At 44.1% G+C, this 22,750-nt stretch overlaps 1 protein-coding gene across 9 annotated transcripts in view; it reads right to left on the bottom strand.

Moving 5' to 3' along the window:
• LOC139240912 (R3H domain-containing protein 2) overlaps positions 1–22,750 on the bottom strand; it is a 205,813-nt gene that overhangs the window by 171,417 nt on the left and 11,646 nt on the right. The window lies entirely within an intron of this gene.

The raw sequence follows: 22,750 nt of genomic DNA, 5'->3' as shown, positions 1-22,750 counted from the left end.
CCTCAGTATTTCACTTCTGTTTGCCTGCATCGCTCCCTTTTTCTGATTCTACTGAAATGCTCATTTATCTTTCAGTTTTTAATCCTGAAGAAGCTCTGTCTGAACCTTTAAATCAGTTCTTTTCTCTCTCTCCAGATATTGACTGTCCTATTGTGTATTTCCAGCATTTGTAGTTTTTTCTTTTTTAGTACCACAGATCTGGTCTTCCTAATTTCCCAGACTTCCTCGAGATCACCGCAGAGGTCCTCATGGTTGATCTCAAAACCCCTTGGACACACAGCTCTTTTCAAAGGACCACATAGGACACAGGAGATAAAAAAAACTCCAGCCCACTAAATCCAGAATGGTTTCTCTGCTGGAGTTGGTATTCTCACAGACTTTAACCACTAGCTGTGATGTAATGAAGGATGTGCAGCCGTCAAAAGGAAGGTGATTAAGACTAAAGGCCCGAACTTGGTGGCCTTTGCTGCCCGTTGCCACCAAGTTTTTTCGGCGGTCTCCCCTCGGTGCCAGTTTCCACTAGGCCTCCCGCCAGCGGGAGGGGAGGACCGCTGGGAAGCGCCCGCTGAGGGCCGCTAGCACGCAAGGCACGCAAGTGTCCTCCCGCCTGCCGAGCTGGCAGATTCCTCCGGACGGGAGTCGGCGGCAGCAGGGGGAAGGACCGCTGCGTAGAGGCAGGTCTAACCCCAATGGCAAGTATGAAGACCTGCAAAAAAGTTAGCAAACTTTTTTTTTTTTTTCAGCGTTTTACGTGGATGGGGTCCCTGAAGGTCTTCCAGTGGGGTTTTTTTGGTGTGAATTTTTATTTGTGTGCTCCCCTCTCCCTGGGCATGACTCAATCCTCGGTGGCACTTTGGCGAGGATCGCATTTGCCACCGAGATTGGGAGCTCCTGCCCGCTGCCACCCAGATTCATGGCGTAAGTCGTTATTTGTCACCGGGCGGTCCGCCCAAAAGTACCATCAGGTATCTCGGCGGTCCTTTGCGCGGCACTTACCTTCCACCAAGTTCAGACCCTAAGTGTATAATAGGGCAGAGAATCATTCTTCTTGTACTGTAACCTAAAAAGCTTCATCTATACCGCCTTCTCTTCAGAGAAATCCGACAACTCTCCAGGATATATGCCTCACATAATACTGAATGGCCAGCAGTCTCAGCTGACGTTAATAAGAAGCTGGTGACGTCTACCAGCACTGGTGCCATTGTCGGAAGAGGCAGAATGCTCTGGAGTAACTTCTGAGCATGAAGTGTGAGTCTGCGTGAGCTACCATTCTGGACTTTCCTGCATCCCCTCAGCTATACTAAGAGAGAGCCAGAGGTGTACTTCATAAAGGAAGTAGAACCCAAGAGCTCTTGTTGTAAAGGATTGAAGGAGATTATTCTCATAAGGAAGAAAATGCTCTGAGCAGGCGATTTCATTGAATGAAGCAAGCTTTGTTCTGGCATAAGACAACACAAACAGGTGGCATGGCTGTGAGTTGCATCCATGACATTCAATGCTGATATGAAAACCAGATGCCATCAGCCAGAGGCAGAGCAGATCCAGCCACGAGCAGGTTTCAGTCAACTGATAAAGAAAAGGCAACAAATCTCTTCTGTCACTGCAACAATCACTTTGGAAGTAGTGATCGAGGCCTACAAAGTTAAAGAAACTACGGCGTAGTGTAGAATGAAGCCTAAAGTACAATAAGAGTAGGAAAAAATGCCTGACCTAGACAGCCAGCACCTATTCATCTACATGTAGACTGAATGAATGAGCACCTATTCATCTACATGTAGACTGAATGAATGAGGAAGATGGTGAAACTTGAGGCTTTTTTTTTTAAATGCACAGAGGGCAGAAAAATTAGAGTTACTTCATTATTGAGCAGTTTGAGCTTTGACAAACAGTTAGCATTGGAGATCAGAGAGAAGCGGGAGATAATGTAATCATCAATCGATCTGTAATTTCAAAGTCAGTGGTCATCACTTGCCAATTCTATTGCAGGAGAAAAATCACACGAAGTAGTCCCAATAGAGTAGCTGTTCCATCAAAAATGTAGAATAATTAAAAATTCCAGTTGGCAATACTTTTGACAACATCTTGCTAGGTTATTAACAGCACCTTAGCCAAGAACATACGTAATTCAGAAGCAGAACTGACCTAGAAAAACACTTGTTTCTGAGACACATAACAGTCAGTAGCACAAGTGAATTCAGCTCGTCAGAGTTTGAGACCACAGCAAATCTGGACACAAGGCAGAGCAAACTGATGCCTTCTCAAAAGTTCAATTAGGTTATGTGTGTCAAAAAACAAACATGCAATATCCCACTCCAGGACATGAGCACATAATCTCGGTTGACATTCCAGTGCAGCACTGAGGGATGCTGTCTAGGAGAAGAAATGTTAAAATAAGTCTGTCTGTTCAGGTGGACATAAAATATCTCATGGCACTATTCAAAGAACAGCAGGGAGTTCTCCCAGTATCCTGGACAACATTCCTCCCTCAACCAACAGTACCAAAAAACAGATTCACTGGTCATTTTTCTCATTCCTATTTGTAAGACCTTGCTGTGTGCAAATTGGCTGCCGCATTTGCCTACATAACAGTGACTACACTTCAAAAGTATTTAATGGATAGTGTCGCATATTGGGACGTCCTGATGATGTGACCGGTGCTATATAAATGCAAGTTCTTCCTTTTCTTTACCGGCATTTTGTTTTTTTATGGCCCACAAAAAGGCAATGGTTAGCACAGGCAGATGCTTATCTGAAACACTACCATGGTGGCACGATGTACAGTTTGCTACACAGCTCAATAAAAATACACCAATTGCTATTAGGACTAAGATGTTCATTGATAACCATGACAAAAATGGGAATTTCTGGCTTTAGTTTTAAGTCGGTTCAAGTAGCCAGGATTTAAAATGAAGACTGCTCTTTTCACCAAATACAAAAAAAGAGTAGGCCAGAAACACTTCATCTCCGAGAACTGGGTAGCGTTGCTGTCCATGAATTACCCAATAAAGAACATTCCATTTGATGGCTGGGGCAGCATGCTTAAAATTCGAACAAACACAACATTCTGTCAGATGAAAATGTAATTTCTGAACACTGACAGAGATCAAAACAAGCAAGCTATGATGTGGAAGCCACAAGGTGCAAACCATTATTCCATGATCTACATTATCATCATCATAGGCAGTTCCTCGGAATCGAGGAAGACTTACTTCCACTCTTAAAATGAGTCCTTAGGTGAATGAACAGTCTAATACGAGAGCCACAGACTCTGTTCCACCTGTGACAGTCGTTGAGGGAAGGGGTGGGTGGGACTGGTTTGCCGCACGCTCTTGCCGCTGCCTGCGCTTGATTTCTGCACGCTCTCGGCGATGAGACTCGAGGTGCTCAGCGCCCTCCCGGATGCACTTCCTCCACTTAGGGCAGACTGGTCTTTGGCCAGGGACTCCCAGGTGTCAGTGGGGATGTTGCACTTTATCAGGGAGGCTTTGAGGGTGCCCTTGTAACGTTTCCTCTGCCCACCTTTGGCTCGTTTGCCATGAAGGAGTTCCGAGTAGAGCGCTTGCTTTGGGAGTCTCGTGTCTGGCATGCGAACAATGTGGCCTGCCCAGCAGAGCTGATCAAGTGCTTCAATGCTGGGGATGTTAGCCTGGTCGAGGACGCTAATGTTGGTGCGTCTGTCCTCCCAGGGGATCTGTAGGATCTTGCGGAGACATCGTTGGTGGTATTTCTCCAGCGACTTGAGGTGTCTACTGTACATGGTCCATGTCTCAGCCATACAGGAGGGCGGGTATCACTACAGCCCTGTAGATCTACAAAGGTGTGAAGACTTAACATTTGGTTTGTTTTACCATGCCAAAAGAAATGGTTTTACATCAAAAAAGCGTCATGGCACAATGTCAGAGTTCTGGCAAAAAAAACACACGCAAGACTCCACGTGAATGTGCTGTTAATTTAAACTACATGTAACATCCACTTGAAAGACTGGACTGTGCACCAACAAAAGAGAAGGCTCGGCTGATTAATCCAAAGGAACTACGACATTGCAAGAAAGTGTAAAAAGTCCGCTTTATGAAAAAGCAATGTTAACCCCATGTGCAAAAGCAAAATACTGCGCATGCTGGAATCTGAAATAAAAACAGAAAATGCTGGAAATCTCAGCGGGTCCAGCAGCATCTGTGGAGAGAGAAACAGAGTTAACGCTTCAGGTCAATGACCCGTCAACCTGAAACTTTTACTCTGTTTCTCTCTCCACAGATGCTGCCTAACCCGCTGAGATTTCCAGCATTTTCTGTTTTTAACCCAGTGTGGACTGATTCCAGTTCTCTCAATTATTATACTATTTCCCCATGTTTGAAATATCACTTAGAAATAATTCAGAACTTTAGCATCTATAAAGTGGTCGAATGCTGTGATATTTTTCCATCAGCCAGAAGACTGAAGATGTTGTAAATCATTTACCTTGATCTGGGCTAACTGTCAGACCTAGTCTCCACTAACCCAAATACAGCAGAGGATCAAGGGACAAGATTCAGTTCCAAGGGTACATGGTCGCCTTATAGAAAGTGTCATCAAGCCATATAAACGGGAATAATTGTTGGGGGAAACTCCGAACTATGACATTAACCACGGCCAAGGTTACCTCGAGTACAAAACAAGTTAACCCTTTGAATCCAGTGGAACAATATTACTGAAGTGAACAGCTTCCCAAAGAATCTCCCTAAGATTTAGCCAAATATGGAGAAGAACATAGCACAAGAAATAGGAGCAGGAGGAGGCCATTTGGCCCCTCGAGCCTGCTCCGATCATGGACTAAGCTCCACTTCCCTGCCCGCTCCCCATAACCCTTTACTCCCTTAATCGCTCAAAAATCTGTCTACCTCTGCCTTAAATATATTCAACGACCCAGCCTCCACAGCTCTCTGGGGCAGAGAATTCCAAAGATTCTCAGAAGAATGTCCTCCTCATCTCAGTTCTAAATGGGGCAACCCTTTATTTTTTAAACTGTGCCCCGTAGGTCTGGATTCCCCCACGAGGGGAAACATCCCCTCTGCATCTAGTGATACCACTGTAAAGTATCTTGTATCAAGTGCAATCAGGTCATCATATCAATTGGGTTACCACTAGAATTCTATTTTGATTACTTTTCAGTAAAACATATGAATTGCAAAAATGCATTGCAACAAATCGGTTGCAGCACGAAGATTTCCTCCCAATCTCTGTAACCTCCTCCAGTTCTACAATCTTCTGAGCTCTCGGCGCTCTTCCAATTCTGGCCTCTTGTGCATCCCCTATTTTAATCGCCCCACCATTGGCAGCCGTGCCTTCAGCTGCCTAGGCCCTAAACTCGAATTCCCTCCCTAAACCTTTCTGCCTTTTATAATCCTCCGCTTTGACCAAGCCTGTGTATCATCTGTCCTGGTGTCTCCTTAGGTGGTTCGGTGTCAAATTCTGTTCCTGTTAAACATCTTAGGATGTTTTACTCCATCAAAAGCACTAAATAAATGCATCTTGCCACTCAACATGGAAGATAGCAAATAAAGTCAGCGGATCAGGCTGTTGCTGGCTATTCCGGGCCCAAGTGTTTGCTTAGCTCAGTTGGTAGCACTCTCACCAGTGAGTCAAACGGCCGTGGATTCACACCCACTGGAGACTTGAGCGCATAATCTAGGCTGACACGCCAGTGCAGTATCGAGGAAATGTTATTTTATCGGAGGTCCCATCTTTCAGAGAAATTAATCTATGGCCCCATCTGGCTGCTCAGCTGGACATCAAAGATCCAATGGCACTATTTGAAGAAGTTCTCCCAATGTCCAGAACAACATTCCAACTTCAACCAGAATCACCAAAAATACAAATCATCTCATCATTCATTCAATTTCTGTTTCAGACTTTGCTGTGCACAAAATAACTGCCACCGTTGCTGATCAAACAACAACAACTTGCATTTATATAGCACCTTTAACGTAGTAAAACGTCCCAAGGCAAGTTATAAGGCGTCTGCCATGGTTCAGTATGTAGCACGCTCGTCTCAGAGTCACAAGGTTGTGAGTTCAAGTCCCACTCCAGAGACTTGAGCATATGATCTAGCCTGATATTTCAGTGCAGTACTGAGGGAGTGCTGCACTGTCGGAGGTGCCATCTTTCAGAGATGTTAAACTGAGACCCCATCTGCCCTCTCAGTTGGATATAGAAGATCCCATGGCACATCCGGTCCAATATTTATCCCTCAACCAACATCACTTAGACAGATTGCTCTTTGGGGAACCTTGCTGTGCGCGAATTGGTTGCCACATTTCCTACATTACAAGTGACTACACTTCAAAAAGTACTTGATTGGCTGTCCTGAGGTTGTGAAAGATGCTACATTAATGAAAGTTCTCTCTCACTCAAGTTCTTTCATTCCAAGATTACCTGAAAATGTCCCCAGTGTGATGACAATGCCCTTATAATGCTTAAAACATAATGAAATTCTAGCTAAGAACATTACCATTTGTCATAACAGGAGATTAGTACTCTGATAAAAAGGAAAGAGCTCTTTTACTGTATGATTATGGAATACAATCCCAGTGGCCAACAACAGGGAGATTCCTCTGTAGTTGCCACAGTCAGACTTGTCCCCTTTTTTAAAGATGGTCACGATTACGGCATCTGACATCTCCAGGCATGCTCTCCTCCTTCCAGATGAGAGAGATGCATTCGTGCCAATAGTGCCTCTCCGTCATACTTTAGTGACTCAGCGGGGATTCCATCTACTCCTGATGCCTTGTTGTTCTTGAGCTGACGGATGGCCTTTTCTACCTCGTACAGGGCTGGGGTTTTGCCGAGATGGTGGCGGGTAGCATGCTGCGGGATGGAGTTGAGGACACTTGTGTCAAAGGCAGAGTCTCGATTAAGGAGATGAGGTTCTGCTGAGAGAGTTTGAAAAGCTAGGGTCGAAATTAAAAAGCAGAACCTCAACGGTAATAATCTCTGGATTGTTACCCAAGCCACATGCAAATTGGCACAGGGACAAACCGATTAGGTTAAATACTTGGCTGAAAGAGTAGTGTGAGGAGCAGGGGATTCAATTCATGGGGCACCGGCATAGGTACTGTGGAAAAAGGGAGCTGTTACAGTGGGATCAGTGTCCTGTCAAATTGAATAACTAGGGTGGTAGATGGGGCTTTAAATTAATGATGGGGGGGTGGGGGGGACTGTGGGAGGATTCAGGAAAGGGTAAATTCAAAAGCAGTAAGTGAAATGCTGTGACTGTAGAGCAGAATAGTGATTTGGGTAAAAATATGCAGAGTGGGTCAGGAAGGGTCAGAGAGAGCACAACAAAGGTAAAAGGGCATCAGTGACTAAGGTGACATCAGGGAAAAGTAGAAAAAAGTTAAAGCTAAAGGCACTACATCTGAAGGCACAAAGCATTCACAACAAAATAGATGCATTATTAGCACAGATGGGTTTGATCCAATAGCCATTACGGAGACATGGTTGCAGAGTGACCAAGTTTGGGAACTAAATATTCCAGGGTACTCGATTTTTAGAAGACAAAAAGAATGAAAAAGGAGGGGGAAGGGGGAGGGGTGGTAGCCCTGATAATAAAGGATGGAGTAAAGACAGTAGAGAGAAAGGTCGTAGCAAAGGAGGACCAATCAATTGAGAGAGAAAATAAAATTAGAATAAACTAGCAAGAGACGCAAAAAGAGATTGTAAAACCTTCTATAGGTATGTAATAAGGAAGAGATTAGAAAGTAAATGTGGGTCCCTTAGAGGCAGAGATAGGAGAAATTATAATGGGGAAATAAGGAAATGGCAGCGACATTAAACAAATACTTCACAGAAGACACAAAAAATTCTGGAAATAGTGGGGAACCAAGGCTCCAGTGAGAATGAGGGTCTTAAAGAAATTAGTATTAGCAAATAGAACTGGAGAAATTAATGGGACTAAAAGCCGACAAATCCTCTGGACCCGATAGGCTGCAACCTAAGGTTTTAAAACAGGTTCCCTGCAGAGATAGTGGGATACATTGGTTTTGATCTTCCAGCATTCACTGGATTTCAGAACAGTACCCGCAGATTGGAAGGTGGCAAATGTAACCCTGCTATTAAAGAAAGGAGGGAGGGAGAAAATAGGGAACTATAGACCAGTTAGCCTATCATCAGGAGTAGGGAAAATGCTAGAATCTTTTAGGGACGTGGTAACAGGGCACTTAGAAAATCATAATATGATTAGGCAGAGTCAACATGGATTTATGAAAGGAAAATCGCGTTTGACAAATCTGTTTTTGAGTTTGAGGTTGTAACTAGCAGGGTAGATAAGGGGGAACCAGTGGATGTGGTATATTTGGATTTTCAGAAAGCATTAGATAAGGTGCCACACAAAAGGTTATTACATAAAATTAGGGCTCATGGGATTGGGAGTAATATATTAGCATGGATTGAAGATTGATTTATGGATAGAAAAGAGAGCGCAAGAATAATCAGGTCATTTTTGGATTGGCAGGCTGTAACTAGTGGGATACTGCAAGGATCAGGGCCTCAGCTATTTACAATCTACATCAATGACTTAGATGAGGGGACCAAATGCAATGTTTGCTGACAATACAAAGCTAGGTGGGAGGATGCAGAGGCTGCAAAGGGATATAGACGGGTTAAGTGAGCGGGCAAGAACATGCCAGATGGAATATAATGTGGAGAAATGTGACGATATCCACTTTGGTAGGAAAAATAGAAAAGCAACGTTTTTTTTTTAAAATGATGAGCGATTGGGATATGGTATCCAGGAGGGACCTGGATGTCGTCGTACACCAATCATTGAAAGTTAATATGCAGGTACAGCAAGCAATTAGGAAAGCAAATGGTATGTTGGTCTTTATTACAAATGGATGAGAGTAGAAGAGTAAAGATGCAATTATATAGGGCCTTGGCGAGAGCACACCTGGAGTATTGTGTACAGTTTTGCTCTCCTTACCCAAGGAAGGATGTACTGGCCATAGAGGGAGTGCAACCAAGGTTCACCAGACTGATTCCTGGGATGGGGGGATTGTCGTATGAGGAGACTAGGCCTATATTCCCTAGAGTTGAGAAGAATGAAAGGTGATCTCATTGAAACATATAACATTCTTACAGGGCTTGACAGAGTAGATTGCAGGGAGGATGTTTCCCCGCTGGGGAGAAACATAGAAATATAGAAAATAGGTGCAGGAGTAGGTCATTCAGCCCTATGAGCCTGCACCACCATTCAATAAGATCATGGCTGATCATTCCCTCATACCCCTTTCCTGCTTTCTCTCCATACCCCTTGATCCCCTTAGCCGCAAGGGCCATATCTAACTCCCTCTTGAATATATCCAATGAACTGGCATCAACAACTCTCTGCGGCTGGGAATTCCACAGGTTAACAACTCTGAGTGAAGAAGTTTCTCCTCATCTCAGTCCTAAATGGCCTACCCCTTATCCTAAGACTATGTCTCTTGGTTCTGGACTCCCCCAACATCGGGAACATTCTTCCCGCATCTAACCTGTCCAGTCCCGTCAGAATTTTATACGTTTCTATGAGATCCCCTCTCATCCTTCTAAACTCCAGTGAATAAAGGCCCAGTTGATCCAGTCTCTCCTCATACGTCAGTCCAGCCATCCCTGGAATCAGTCTGGTGAACCTTCGCTGCACTCCCTCAATAGCAAGAACGTCCTTCCTCAGGTTAGGAGACCAAAACTGAACACAATATTCCAGGTGAGGTCTCACTAAGGTCCTGTACAACTGCAGTAATACCTCCCTGCTCCTATACTCAAATCCCCTAGCTATGAAGGCCAACATACCATCCGCCCCCTTCACCGCCCGCTGCACCCGCATGCCAACTTTCAGTGACTGATGAACCATGACACCCAGGTCTCGTTGCACCTCCCCTTTTCCTAATCTGCCGCCATTCAGATAATATTATGCCTTCGTGTTTTTGCTCCCAAAGTGGATAACCTCACATTTATCCACATTATACTGCATCTGCCATGCATTTGCCCACTCACCTAACCTGTCCAAGTCACCCTGCAGCCTCCCAGCGTTCCCCCCCCCCCCCCACAGCTCACACCGCCACCCAGTCCAGTGTCATCTGCAAACCTGGAGACACAACACTCAACTCCCCCATCTAAATCGTTAATGTATATTGTAAAGAGCTGGGGTCCCAGCACTGAGCCCTGCGGCACTCCACCAGTCACTGCCTGCCATTCTGAAAAGGACCCGTTTATCCCGACTCTCTGCCAACCAGCTCTCCATCCACGCCAGCACATTACCCCCAATACCATGCGCCTTGATTTTGCACACTAATCTCTTGTGCGGGACCTTGTCAAAAGCGTTTTGAAAGTCCAAATACACCACATCCACTAGTTCTCCCTTGTCCACTCTGCTAGTTACATCCTCAAAAAATTCCAGAAGATTCGTCAAGCATGATCTCCCTTTCATAAATCCATGCTGACTTGGACCGATCCTGTCACTGCTTTCCAAATGCGCTGCTATTTCATCCCCAATGATCGACCCCAACACCCTCCCCACCACCGATGTCAGGCCAACCGGCCCATAATTATCAGTTTTCTCTCTCCCTCCTTTTTTTAAAAAAGTGGCGTTACATTAGCTACCCTCCAGTCCATAGGAACCGACCCAGAGCTGATAGACTGCCGGAAAATGACCACCAATGCATCCACTATTTCTAGGGCCACTTCCTTAAGTACTCTGGGATGCAGACTGTCAGGCCCCGGGGATTTATCGACCTTCAATCCCATCTAGAACCAGGGGTCACAGACTCAGAATAAGGGGTCGGCCATTTAGGACTGAGAGGAGGAGATATTTCTTCATTGAAAGGGTTGTGAATTTTTGGAATTCTCTATTGTTGTGGATGATCAGTCGTTGAGTATATTTAAGGCTGAGATCAATAGATTTTTGGCTATTAAGGGAATCAAGAGATATGGAGACAGTGTGGGAAGGTGGAATTGAGATGGATCAGCTGGCTCGAAGGGCCGAATAGCCAACTCCTGCTCGTATTTCTTATGGTCTTATGGAGGTCAGCAGTGGGGATGATCGCTGATAATTGCAGTGTTCTGTTCCATTCGCAACTCCAGATAATGAAGCAGTTCATGCCCACATGCAGCAAGACCTGGACAACATTCAGGCTTGGGCTAGGAAGTAGCAAGTAACATTTATGCTGCACAAATGCCAGGCAATGACCAACTCCAACAGGAGAAAGTCTAGACATCTCCCCATGACATTATCATCGCCGAATCCCCCACCCACCATCAATATCCTGGGGGTCACTATTGACCAGAAACTTAACTGGACCAGCACATAAATACTGCACTACAAGAGCAGGTCAGAGGCTGGGTATTCTGCAGTGAGTGACTCACCTCCTGACTGGCAGAGAGAGGCAATACTGGCCTTGCCAGCAACGCTCACATCCGGTGAATGAATTTTTTTTTTTAAATGATGTCACAGAAGTGCAGTTGGTAAGAGAATTTTAGCTCACCCTCCCCTCAAAATGTGGATCCACAAATTTGCATCCGGATTAAGGGAGCTGCTTTCAGAAGAGTAAATGGAGAGAGCTGATCCACATGTTTCCACTGACACAGCAACTGGGTGTCCACATCCCACAGCGGAGCCCAGCACAGTTGCCACTCGCCTATAAAAGCAAAAAGGGGAGAGCAATATACAGAAGTCACTCGTCCCTAATCAGGAATTTGTGAGATCTTCCTGTTAAATAGAGGTTTGTTTCATCTTTACTCAGTACATTTTAGATAGAAGAAGTGATCAAATGATTAAATTAGTTGTTGTCAATGTACTGACCCACTATCTGTAATTGCAGTTTAGAAAAGACCAAATCCATGTACAACATTTCTTGACAAACCACTTGTCTTTAACAGGATTCAACTGCGTGTGGATTAAAATAGCTTTCAAAAGTCAGGTCGTTAGCAAAGTCCTATTGCTTTAACATTGCATCACAGGACGGTCACGTGCAACACAAGCCATTTGGTATCCTGTGTATACTGGGCACATCCTTTCAAAGAGAACTCGTGCTTCAAGCACTGACTCTTCTAGAGTCTTTCCTTAAAAGGAGCTACATTCCATTTCAACTGATTCCTTAATTCAACTTTCATGTATCCTCAATCAACCCAAGGACACTTATTTCTTAAATTATTATTTTTTTATATATCAATGTGTTTGGGAATCCAACCCTAAACTTAGGACCTCCTCCAATTTGACATCTGGATCATGTAGAATGACTGACATGAGAGTGATCTTACCACAACGAGATCAGGCTCCAGGTGGGAACAAACATATTAGGTGCAACCATCCACAATCAAACATTGCAAACACGGCAAGGAACAACAATTTACATTTACATAGCGCCATTAACATAGTAAAATATCTCAAGGCACTTCACAGGGGTGTTATCAAACAAAATTTGTCACCGAGCTACACACTGAGAAATTAGGTAAAGCAAATAGGACGTATTAAGAAGCATCTTAAAAAGGAGGAGAGAATGGCGGAGAGGTTTAAGAAAAGAATGAAAGACCTGCATTTCTATAGCACCTTTCACGACCACCAGACATCCCAAATCACTTTACAGCCAATGAAGTTTTTTTTGGCAGTGTAGTCACTATTGCAATGTGGGAAACGTGGCAGCCAATTTACGCTCAGCAAGCTCCCACAAACAGCAATCTGATAATGACCAGGTAATCTGTTTTAGTGATGTTGATTGAGGGATAAATATTGTCCAGGACACCGGGGATAACTCCCCTGCTCGTCTTCAAAATAGTGCTATGGGATCTTTTACATCCACCCAAGGGGGTGGACGTCTCGGTTGAACATCTCAACCAAAGGACGGCACCTTCAACAGTGCAGCAGTCCCTCAGTACTGCACTGGAATGTGAGCCAAGTCTTTGGAGTGGGGAGGGAATACCAGAGCTTGGGGTCTAGGAAGCTGAAGGCATGGCCGGCAATGGTGGAGCAATGAAAATCAGGGTTGTGCAAGAGGTGGAGAAGAGATTTCAGAGGCAATGTTCCCCCCAATCTTTTTCTGGGCCACGCGGCCCATTCAAACTTCTGCTCATGTACGTTTGTTTGCATTGTGAAGCCGGTTCACCGGCCACGCGGGACCTCGCGATGGCCCGCTGCTAAAAGGGAACATTACTCGAGGACAGGAGGAGGTTACAGAGATAAGTTGAAAACAGCGTAAGTACTGTGCAGCATTTACAAAGCTTTAAGAATTGTAAAAACTGTGCAGTTCTATTAGTCACAAGCTAGGATCTACAGTAAAACCTCAGGCTATTGATAATACAGCAAATGCTAATGAATGCAGTACCCTTTCAACAACAATAGAGGTTTCATGTGCTTTGGAAATAAAACCACAGGTGTCATCAAGTGGTACTGTATCACATCAGTTCTACAAACTACCCTTTCTTCAAAATATGTTGTTAGAATGTTTCAGGAACACGAATGGTGGGGGGTTTGGGACTGTAATTACATGGGATGAGACAATTACAATTGCCCTCAGTGTCCCTAGTTTGGTGGATCGGGAGTCAAAAGGAGAAATCAGTCAGAGTTCCTGCTTCTGATGTTCATCCTGCAACCTCGCCTGGGAAAGGCACACATGAATATTGCGTGGAGAGCAACATGCTTACTGCGGATGTCAGAAAACCAGTCTGCGAAGCTAACAAGGGAGTCACTAAGACAGCATTCACTACTTATGTGTGTGACCTTAGTAGAATTCATGGTACCAGGACAAATGGAGGAAACGCACAGAGAAAATTGTGCATTCAGAGACAAAAAGACGGACCAACTGGCTTCCAGGCCGACATGACCGCTGTCTTTAAACAGAAATACAGGCGATTGGAAAGCATACAGGTCTACTTCCAGGCATCCCCAAATCCTAAGCATTCCCTGAATCAGCTTCAGGCAAATCTTCAGTTCTTGATTTGAATATTTTGTATCGGTCTTCACGGAGAAGACACGAAAAACATCTCAATTGTGGATAATCAAGGAGCTATAGGGAGGGAGGAACTTAATACAATCACTAATGAAGTAGCATTAAGTAAAATAATGGGATTCAAGGTGGACAAGTCCCCTGGACCTGATGGCTTACATCCTAGGGTCTTAAAAGAAGTGGCTGCAGAGATAGTGAATGCATTGGTTGCAATCTACCAAAATTCCCTGGATTCTGGGGCGGTGCCAGCGGATTGGAAAACCGCAAATGTAACGCCCCTATTTAAAAAAGGAGGCAGACAAAAAGCAGGAAACTATAGACCAGTTAGCTTAACATCTTTGGTTGGGAAAATGCTGGAGTCCATTATTAAGGAAGCAGTAGCAGGACATTTGGAAAAGCATGATTCAATCAAGCAGAGTCAGCATGGTTTTATGAACGGGAAATCAATGTGACAAATTTGCTGAAGGTCTTTGAGGATGTAATGAGCAGGGTGGATAAGGGTGAACCAGTGGAATGTGGTGTATTTGGATTTCCAGAAGGCATTCGATAAGGTGCCACATAAAAGTTTACTGCACAAGATAAAAGTTCACGGGGCTGGGGGTAATATATTAGCATGCAGAGAGAATTGGCTAACTAACAGAAAACAGAGAGTCGGGATAAATGGGTCATTTTCCGGTTGGCAAATAGTAACTAGTAGGGTGCCACAGGGATCGATGCTGGGTCCTCAACTATTTACAATCTATATTAATGACTTGGATGAAGGGACCGAGTGTAAGGTAGCCAAGTTTGCTGATGATACAAAGATGGGTGGAAAAGCAAATTGTGAGGACACGAAAAATCTGCAAAGGGATATAGACAGGCTAAGTGAGTGGGCAAAAATTTGGCAGATGAAGTATAATGTGGGAAAATGTGAGATTATCCACTTTGGCAGGAAAAAAATAGAACAGCAAATTACAATTTACATGGAGAAAAATTGCAAAGTGCTGCAGTACAGAGGGACCTGGGGGTTCTTGTGCATGAAACACAAAAAGTTAGTATGCAGGTACAGCAAGTAACCAGGAAAGGCAAATGGAATGTTGGCCTTTATTTCAAGGGGGAATAGAGTATAAAAGCAGAGAAGTCCTGCTACAACTGTGCAGGGTATCGGTGAGGCCACACCTAGAGTACTGCGTACAGTTTTGGTCTCCTTATTTAAGGAGAGATATACTTGCATTGGAGGCTGTTCAGAGAAAGTTCACTGGGTGGATTCCGGAGATGATGGGTTGACTTATGAAGATAGGTTGAATAGGTTGGGCCTATACTCATTGGAGTTCAAAAGAATGAGAGGTGATCTTATCAAAACATAAGATAATGAGGGGGCTCAACAAGGTGGATAGAGAGAGAATATTTCCACTCATAGGGAAACTAAAACTAGGAGACATAGTCTTAGAATAAGGGGCCACCCATTTACAACTGAGATGAGGAGGAATTTCTTCTCTCAGAGGGTAGTAAATCTATGGAATTCTCTGTCCCAGAGAGCCAGGTCATTGAAGATACTTAAGGCGGAGATAGACAGATTTTTGAGCGATAATGGAATAAAGGGTTATGGGGATCGGGCAGGGAAGTAGAGCTGAGTCCATGATCAGATCAACCATTATCTTATTGAATGGCGGAGCAGGCTCGAGGGGCCAGGTGGCCTACTCCTGCTCCTATTTCTTATGTTACCTATATTGTGTTCAGCTGAATGCATTATTGTGTGATCAATAACCAGCAGGCCAGTTAGATGCCATCTTGAAGAATAGATCATGAAGGAGCACCTCATGGTTGACAAGGTGGAGTACTGCATTATTGACCACCCTACCAATTCTTCCTATACTACAGTCTGGAAATGTTCCATTATCACCCTCAACTCCAAGTGGACTATTCTGCCCCGAGCTCCCGAGAGGTGAGCACCCCATCTGTTACCATTGTCAATTGTCATAAGGAAGTCGACTGCAGGACACTGTTCTCGTGACTACCTATAGATGGCAGGTTTCCTTCCCTTGAATCCGACAGTGTCAAATTGGACTCGAGGGGAATTAAGCCATATGGAGATCGGGCGGGAAAGTGGAGTTGAGGTAGGAGATCTTATTGAATGGTGGAACAGGCTTGAATGACCTATTCCTGCTCCTAATTCTTATGCTATTATGGCTTACTAGTCCACTAATATAACCACTACATAATGTATGGCAACAGACAACATGCTGGGATGAAAAGGGGAGGTGCAACGAGACCTGGGTGTCATGGTTCATCAGTCACTGAAAGTGGGCACGCAGGTACAGCAGGCGGTAAAGGCGGCAAATGGTATGTTGGCCTTCATAGCTAGGGGATTTGAATATAGAAGCAGGGAGGTCTTACTGCAGTTGGACAGGGCCTTAGTGAGGCCTCACCTGGAATATTGTGTTCAGTTTTGGTCTCCTAGTCTGAGGAAGGACATTCTTGCTGTTGAGGGAGTGCAGCGAAGGTTCACCAGACTGATTCCAGGGATGGCTGGGCTGTCATATGAGGAGAGACTGGATCAACTGGGCCTTTATTCACTGGAGTTTAGAAGGATGAGAGAGGATTTCATAGAAACATACAAGATTCTGACAGGACTGGACAGGTTAGATGCGAGAAGAATGTTCCCGATGTTGGGGAAGTCCAGAACCAGGGGTCATAGTCTAAGGATAAGGGGTAGGCCATTTAGGACTGAGATGAGGAGAAACTTCTTCACTCAGAGAGTTGTTAACCTGTGGAATTCCCTGCAGCAGAGAGTTGTTGATGCCAGTTCACTGGATATATTCAAGAGGGAGTTAGATATGGCCCTTATGGTTAAGGGGATCAAGGGGTATGGAGAGAAAGCAGGAAAGGGGTACTGAAGGAATGATCAGCCATGATATTGAATGGTGGTGCAGGCTCGAAGGGCCTACGGCATAGGTAAAAAAAGGGATAAGGTCCTACGAGACGAATTTAAGGAGCTAGGAATTAAATTAAAAAGTAGGATCTCAAAAGTAGTAACCTCGGGATTGCTACCAGTGCCACGTGCTAGTCAGAGTAGGAATCGTAGGATAGCACAGATGAATACGTGGCTTGAGCAGTGGTGCAGCAGGGAGGGATTCAAATTCGTGGGGCATTGGAACAGGTTCTGGGGGAGTTGGGACCAGTACAAACTGGATGGTCTGCACTTGGGCAGGAACAGAACCAATGTCCTAGGGGGAGTGTTTGCTAGTGCTGTTGGTGAGGAGTTAAACTAATATGGCAGGGGGATGGGAACCAGTACAGGGAGACAGAGGGAAACAAAAAGGAGACAAAAACAAAAGACAGAAAAGAGATGAGTAAAAGTGGAGGGCAGAGAAACCAAAGGCAAGAAACAAAAAGGGCCACTGAATATAAAAGGGCTGCAGGAGGGGTAAAAACTAAAAATCATGGTTTAAAAACTAGGATGAAAACACTCTACCTAAATGCACGCAGCATTAGAAATAAAGTAAATGAGTTGACGGCACAAATCATTACAAATGGGTATGATTTGGTGGCCATTACAGAGACATGGTTGCAAGGTGGCCAGGACTGGGAATTAAATGTACAGGGGTATCTGACGATTCGGAAAGATAGGCAGGAAGGGAAGGGAGGTGGGGTAGCTCTGTTAATAAGGGATGATATCAGGGCAGTTGTGAGGGATGATATTGGCTCCAATGAACAAAATGTTGAATCATTGTGGGTGGAGATTAGAGATAGTAAGGGGAAAAAGACACTGGTCGGCGTAGTTTATAGGCCCCCAAATAATAACTTCATGGTGGGGCGGGCAATAATCAAAGGAATAATGGAGGCATGTGAAAAAGGAATGGCAGTAGTTATGGGGGATTTTAACCTACATATCGATTGGTCAAATCAAATCGCAGGGGGTAGCCTGGAGGAGGAATTAATAGAATGCATACGGAATTGTTTCTTAGAACAGTATGTAACAGAGCCTACAAGGGAGCAAGCCATTTTGGATCTGGTCCTGTGTAATGAGACAGGAAAAATAAACGATCTCCTCGTAAAAGATCCTCTCGGAATGAGTGATCACAATATGGTTGAATTTGTAATACAGATTGAGGATGAGGAAGTTGTGTCAGAAACGAGCATACTATGCTTAAACAAAGGGAACTACAGTGGGATGAGGGCAGAGATGGCTAAAGTAGACTGGAAACAAGGACTAAACGGTGGCACAATTGAGGAACAGTGGAGGACTTTTAAGGAGCTCTTTCATAATGCCCAACAAAAATATATTCCAGTGAAAAAGAAGGGCGGCAAGAGAAGAGATAACCAGCCGTGGATAACCAAGGAAATTAAGGAAAGTATCAAATCAAAGACCAATGTGTATAAGGTGGCCAAGGTTAGTGGGAAACTAGATGATTGGGAAGATTTTAAGCAACAGCAAAGAATGACTAAAAAAGCAATAAAGAAAGGGAAGATAGATTACGAAGGTAAACTTGCGCAAAACATAAAAACAGATAGTAAAAGCTTTTACAGATATATAAAACGGAAAAGAGTGACTAAAGTAAATGTTGGTCCCTTAGAAGATGAAAAGGAGGATTTAATAATGGGAAATGTGGAAATGGCTGAGACCTTAAACAATTATTTTGCTTCCGTCTTCACAGTGGAAGACACAAAAACCATGCCAAAAATTGCTGGTCATAGGAATGTGGGAAGGGAGGACCTTGAGATGATCACTATCACTAGGGAGGTAGTGCTGGACAGACTAATGGGACTGAAGGTAGACAAGTCCCCTGGTCCTGATGAAATGCATCCCAGGGTATTAAAAGAGATGGCGGAAGTTATAGCAGATGCATTTGTTATAATCTACCAAAATTCTCTGGACTCTGGGGAGGTACCAGCGGATTGGAGAGCAGCTAATTTAACGCCTCTGTTAAAAAAGGGGGCAGGCAAAAGGCAGGTAACTATAGGCCGGTTAGTTTAACATCTGTAGTGGGGAAAATGCTTGAAACTATCATTAAGGAAGAAATAGCGGGACATCTGGATAGGAATAGTGCAATCAAGCAGACGCAGCATGGATTCATGAAAGGGAAATCATGTTTAACTAACTTACTGGAATTCTTTGAGGATATAACGAGCATGGTGGATAGAGGTGTACCGATGGATGTGTTGTATTTAGATTTCCAAAAGGCATTCGATAAGGTGCCACACAAAAGGTTACTGCAGAAGATAAAGGTATGTGGAGTCAGGGGAAATGTATTAGCATGGATAGAGAATTGGCTGGCGAACAGAAAGCAGAGAGTCGGGATAAATGGGTCCTTTTCCGGTTGGAAATCAGTGGTTAGTGGTGTGCCACAGGGATCAGTGCTGGGACCACAACTGTTTACAATATACATAGATGACCTAGAGGAGGGGACAGAGTGTAGTGCAACAAAATTTGCAGATGACACTAAGATTAGTGGGAAAGCGGGTTGTGTAGAGGACTCAGAGAGGCTGCAAGGAGATTTGGATAGGTTAAGCGAATGGGCTAAGGTTTGGCAGATGGAATACAATGTCGGAAAGTGTGAAGTCATCCACCTTGGGAAAAAAAAACAGTAAAAGGGAATATTATTTGAATGGGGAGAAATTACAACATGCTGTGGTGCAGAGGGACCTTGTGCATGAAACTCTTTTGGAGAAATTTCACGCGGCGAGTTAGCTGACCGCGGCAGGACACGAACCTGCAATCTTCTGATAACATCACAGTTACAATCGAAGTCAGACGACTTATCCATTATGCCACACGGCCGCTGCAATCCCAAAAGGTTAGTTTGCAGGTGCAGCAGGTAATCAGGAAGGCAAATGGAATGTTGGCCTTCATTGCGAAAGGGATGGAGTACAAAAGCAGGGAGGTCCTTCTGCAACTGTATAGCGTATTGGTGAGGCCGCACCTGGAGTACTGCGTGCAGTTTTGGTCACCTTACTTAAGGAAGGATATACTAGCTTTGGAAGGGGTACAGAGACGATTCACTAGGCTGATTCGAGAAATGAGGGGGTACCTTATGATGATAGATTGAGTAGACTGGGTCTTTACTCCTTGGAGTTCAGAAGGATGAGGGGTGATCTTATAGAAACATTTACAGTCATGAAAGGGATAGACAAGATAGAGGCAGAGAGGTTGTTTCCATTGGTGGGGGAGACTAGAACTAGGGGGCACAGCCTCAAAATACGGAGGAGCCAATTTAAAACCGAGTTGAGAAAGAATTTCTTCTCCCAGAGGGCTGTGAATCTGTGGAATTCTCTGCCCAAGGAAGCAGTTGAGGCTGGCTCATTGAATGTTTTCAAGTCAAAGATAGATAGATTTTTAAGCAATAAGGGAATTAAGGGTTACGGGGAGAGGGCGGGTAAGTGGAGCTGAGTCCACGACCAGATCAGCCATGATCTTGTTGAGTGGCGGAGCAGGCTCGAGGGGCTAGATGGCCTACTCCTGTTCCTAATTCTTATGTTCTTACTCCTGCACCTATTTTTCTATGTTTCTATGTAACTATAAAATCAAAGATCATTGGCAATTTAAAAGCTACCGTTTTCTCAGGTGTTTTCAGGTTCTATTTTGAAACTCGGAGAAAAAAAGCGGACCCCAAAAACCTCAGGTTAATTGAAGAAAATCAGTGCAAGTCAGTTTTTATTTAGAGCACCGCTAAAACTCAGGAAAATCGGCAAGGGACTGAAAAATGGCAGTTAAGCAAAATGACAACCCAGAATTATTAACAGCTCAGATACTACATAGGATATACGACACAGAAACAGGCCATTCGGCCCAACCAGTCTATGCCAGCGTTTATGCTCCACTCGAGCCTCCTCTCATCGAACCCTATCAGCATAACACTGCTTTTTTAGGGCTCAATGGCTGTCTGAAAAGTTCTGGCAAGTGTATTCTCAGAGTAAGACCTAAAGACAGGGAAATCATCATTACAATAGATTTAATTTTTCAAAGTATAGGGAGCATAAATCACGAATCTTAAAAATGTGGTTTATTTTATAGCAAGCTAACATATGCAACAATAAAGCAGGAAAGCCCAGGGTGGACACTATGATCTGTGTGTCTGATCACCATAATGGTAGTGAAGACAAGTCAAGTAGAAAACATGTGGATATACGAGACCATCAAACATGGACTGAATGGATCTTAACACCCGCAAACTGTATTCAGAATTTCAAATTTGAAATATCCAGATGCCCTTCAAAAAATACTAAATGTAAAGTCTCAGATTCCTTTGTGCAGGAAATTGGTTGCGGACACAAACGCATCATATTGGGGATATCAGCATTACACACACAGCAAGCAATGTATGTGCTGACGTCACGGATGCAATGTGCGCACATTGTTGGACCCAATTATAGGTCGGAAAACAGACATTTTCAGGGACGGGATGTTAGGCAAATATGGATGGAAATCAATTTTCACTTATCCAACACCTGAACAAACATGAATTTATGATGGAACAAAAAAAAAATCAGTAAAAAAATGATTTTACTGATTATGCAAAGCCCAGCTCCTCGACTACACAGTATCTGCCACACGGCCATGGCAACAGAATCGATACAATCCTCCAACAAGTCAGATAAACAGGAAGATACTGCAAACTGATAATGATGTGACCATTGGCAGGCACTTTACAAAACCACAGTTATCAAGGAAAGGCCAAAATACGGATAGCTTTGAACCGGAAAAAATGTCAACAATACTCCTGTGTGGCAAATGGAAGTCGTTATCTTTTAGGTCAATGAATGCTCGCCATTCCCCTGGGCATATCACCTGAATAATCTGAGGGAGTTTGAACATCTTGAACTTTTCTCATTTGAGGAACTGTTTCAGTACTCGGCGGTCCAGTACTGGTGGACACCCACAATCAGTTTTGGGAACTGCTAGATATCTGGAGAAGTCGTCTGTTCTCGCTTAGTCAGGATAAACCTTTTTGATTACATTTAGTTTGTCAACCTCAGTAGACAATGCTGCCAATCAGATAACTGCATACAACCTCAGTAGCATGCTTCTGAAACAATGAGGGTAGCCCTACTCAAGAGGTTCCGTGACCATCTATTTGCATGGACTGCTCCCCATTTCATTGTAAACATCTCCAGACAGCACCTCATAAGGGATCCCAATGGGTGAGAAATTCAGCAAATCATTGCCACGATACCTTGGAAACCTGAAGACATGGCAAAATTCAAGGGCTCTTGTTGTACTAGGTTCTGTTATAGCCTTATGGCTGAGCAAAAAGCAATCTTGGAAGAAGTCGTGCTCTTCAGACCCATTCCTGAAAGAGTCTCCAAGTTCTGCCATTCACTATAAAAGGGGTCGGTCATTTCAGACTGAGATGAGAAGTGCCTTCACTCAGAGGGTGGTGAATCTCTGAAATTCTCTACCCCAGAGGGCTGTGGATGTTCAGTATGTTCAAGATAGAGATCAAGAGATTTTTGGATATTAAGGGATAGTGCGGGAGAGTGGAGTTAAGAACATAAGAACATAAGAAATAGGAGCCGGAGTCGGCCACCTGGCCCCTCGAGCCTGCTCCGCCATTTAATAAGATCGTGGCTGATCTGATCATGAACTCAGCTCCACTTCCCTGCCCGTTCCCCATAATCCTTTATTCCCATAGCACTCAGAAATCTGTCCATCTCCGCCTGAAATATATTCAATGACCCAGCCTCCACAGCTCTCTGGGGAAGAGAATTCCATAGATTTACAACCTTCAGAGAAGAAATTCCTCCTCATCTCGGTTGAGGTCGAAGATCAGCCATGATCTTATTGAATGGTTGAGCAGGCTCGAAGGGCCGAATGGGTT

This window comes from Pristiophorus japonicus, chromosome X (genome assembly GCF_044704955.1).
Source record: "Pristiophorus japonicus isolate sPriJap1 chromosome X, sPriJap1.hap1, whole genome shotgun sequence".
NCBI lineage: Eukaryota > Metazoa > Chordata > Chondrichthyes > Pristiophoridae > Pristiophorus > Pristiophorus japonicus.
The sequence above is the reverse complement of the archived record's forward strand: the minus strand, read 5'-3'. Positions and strand labels throughout refer to the sequence as shown.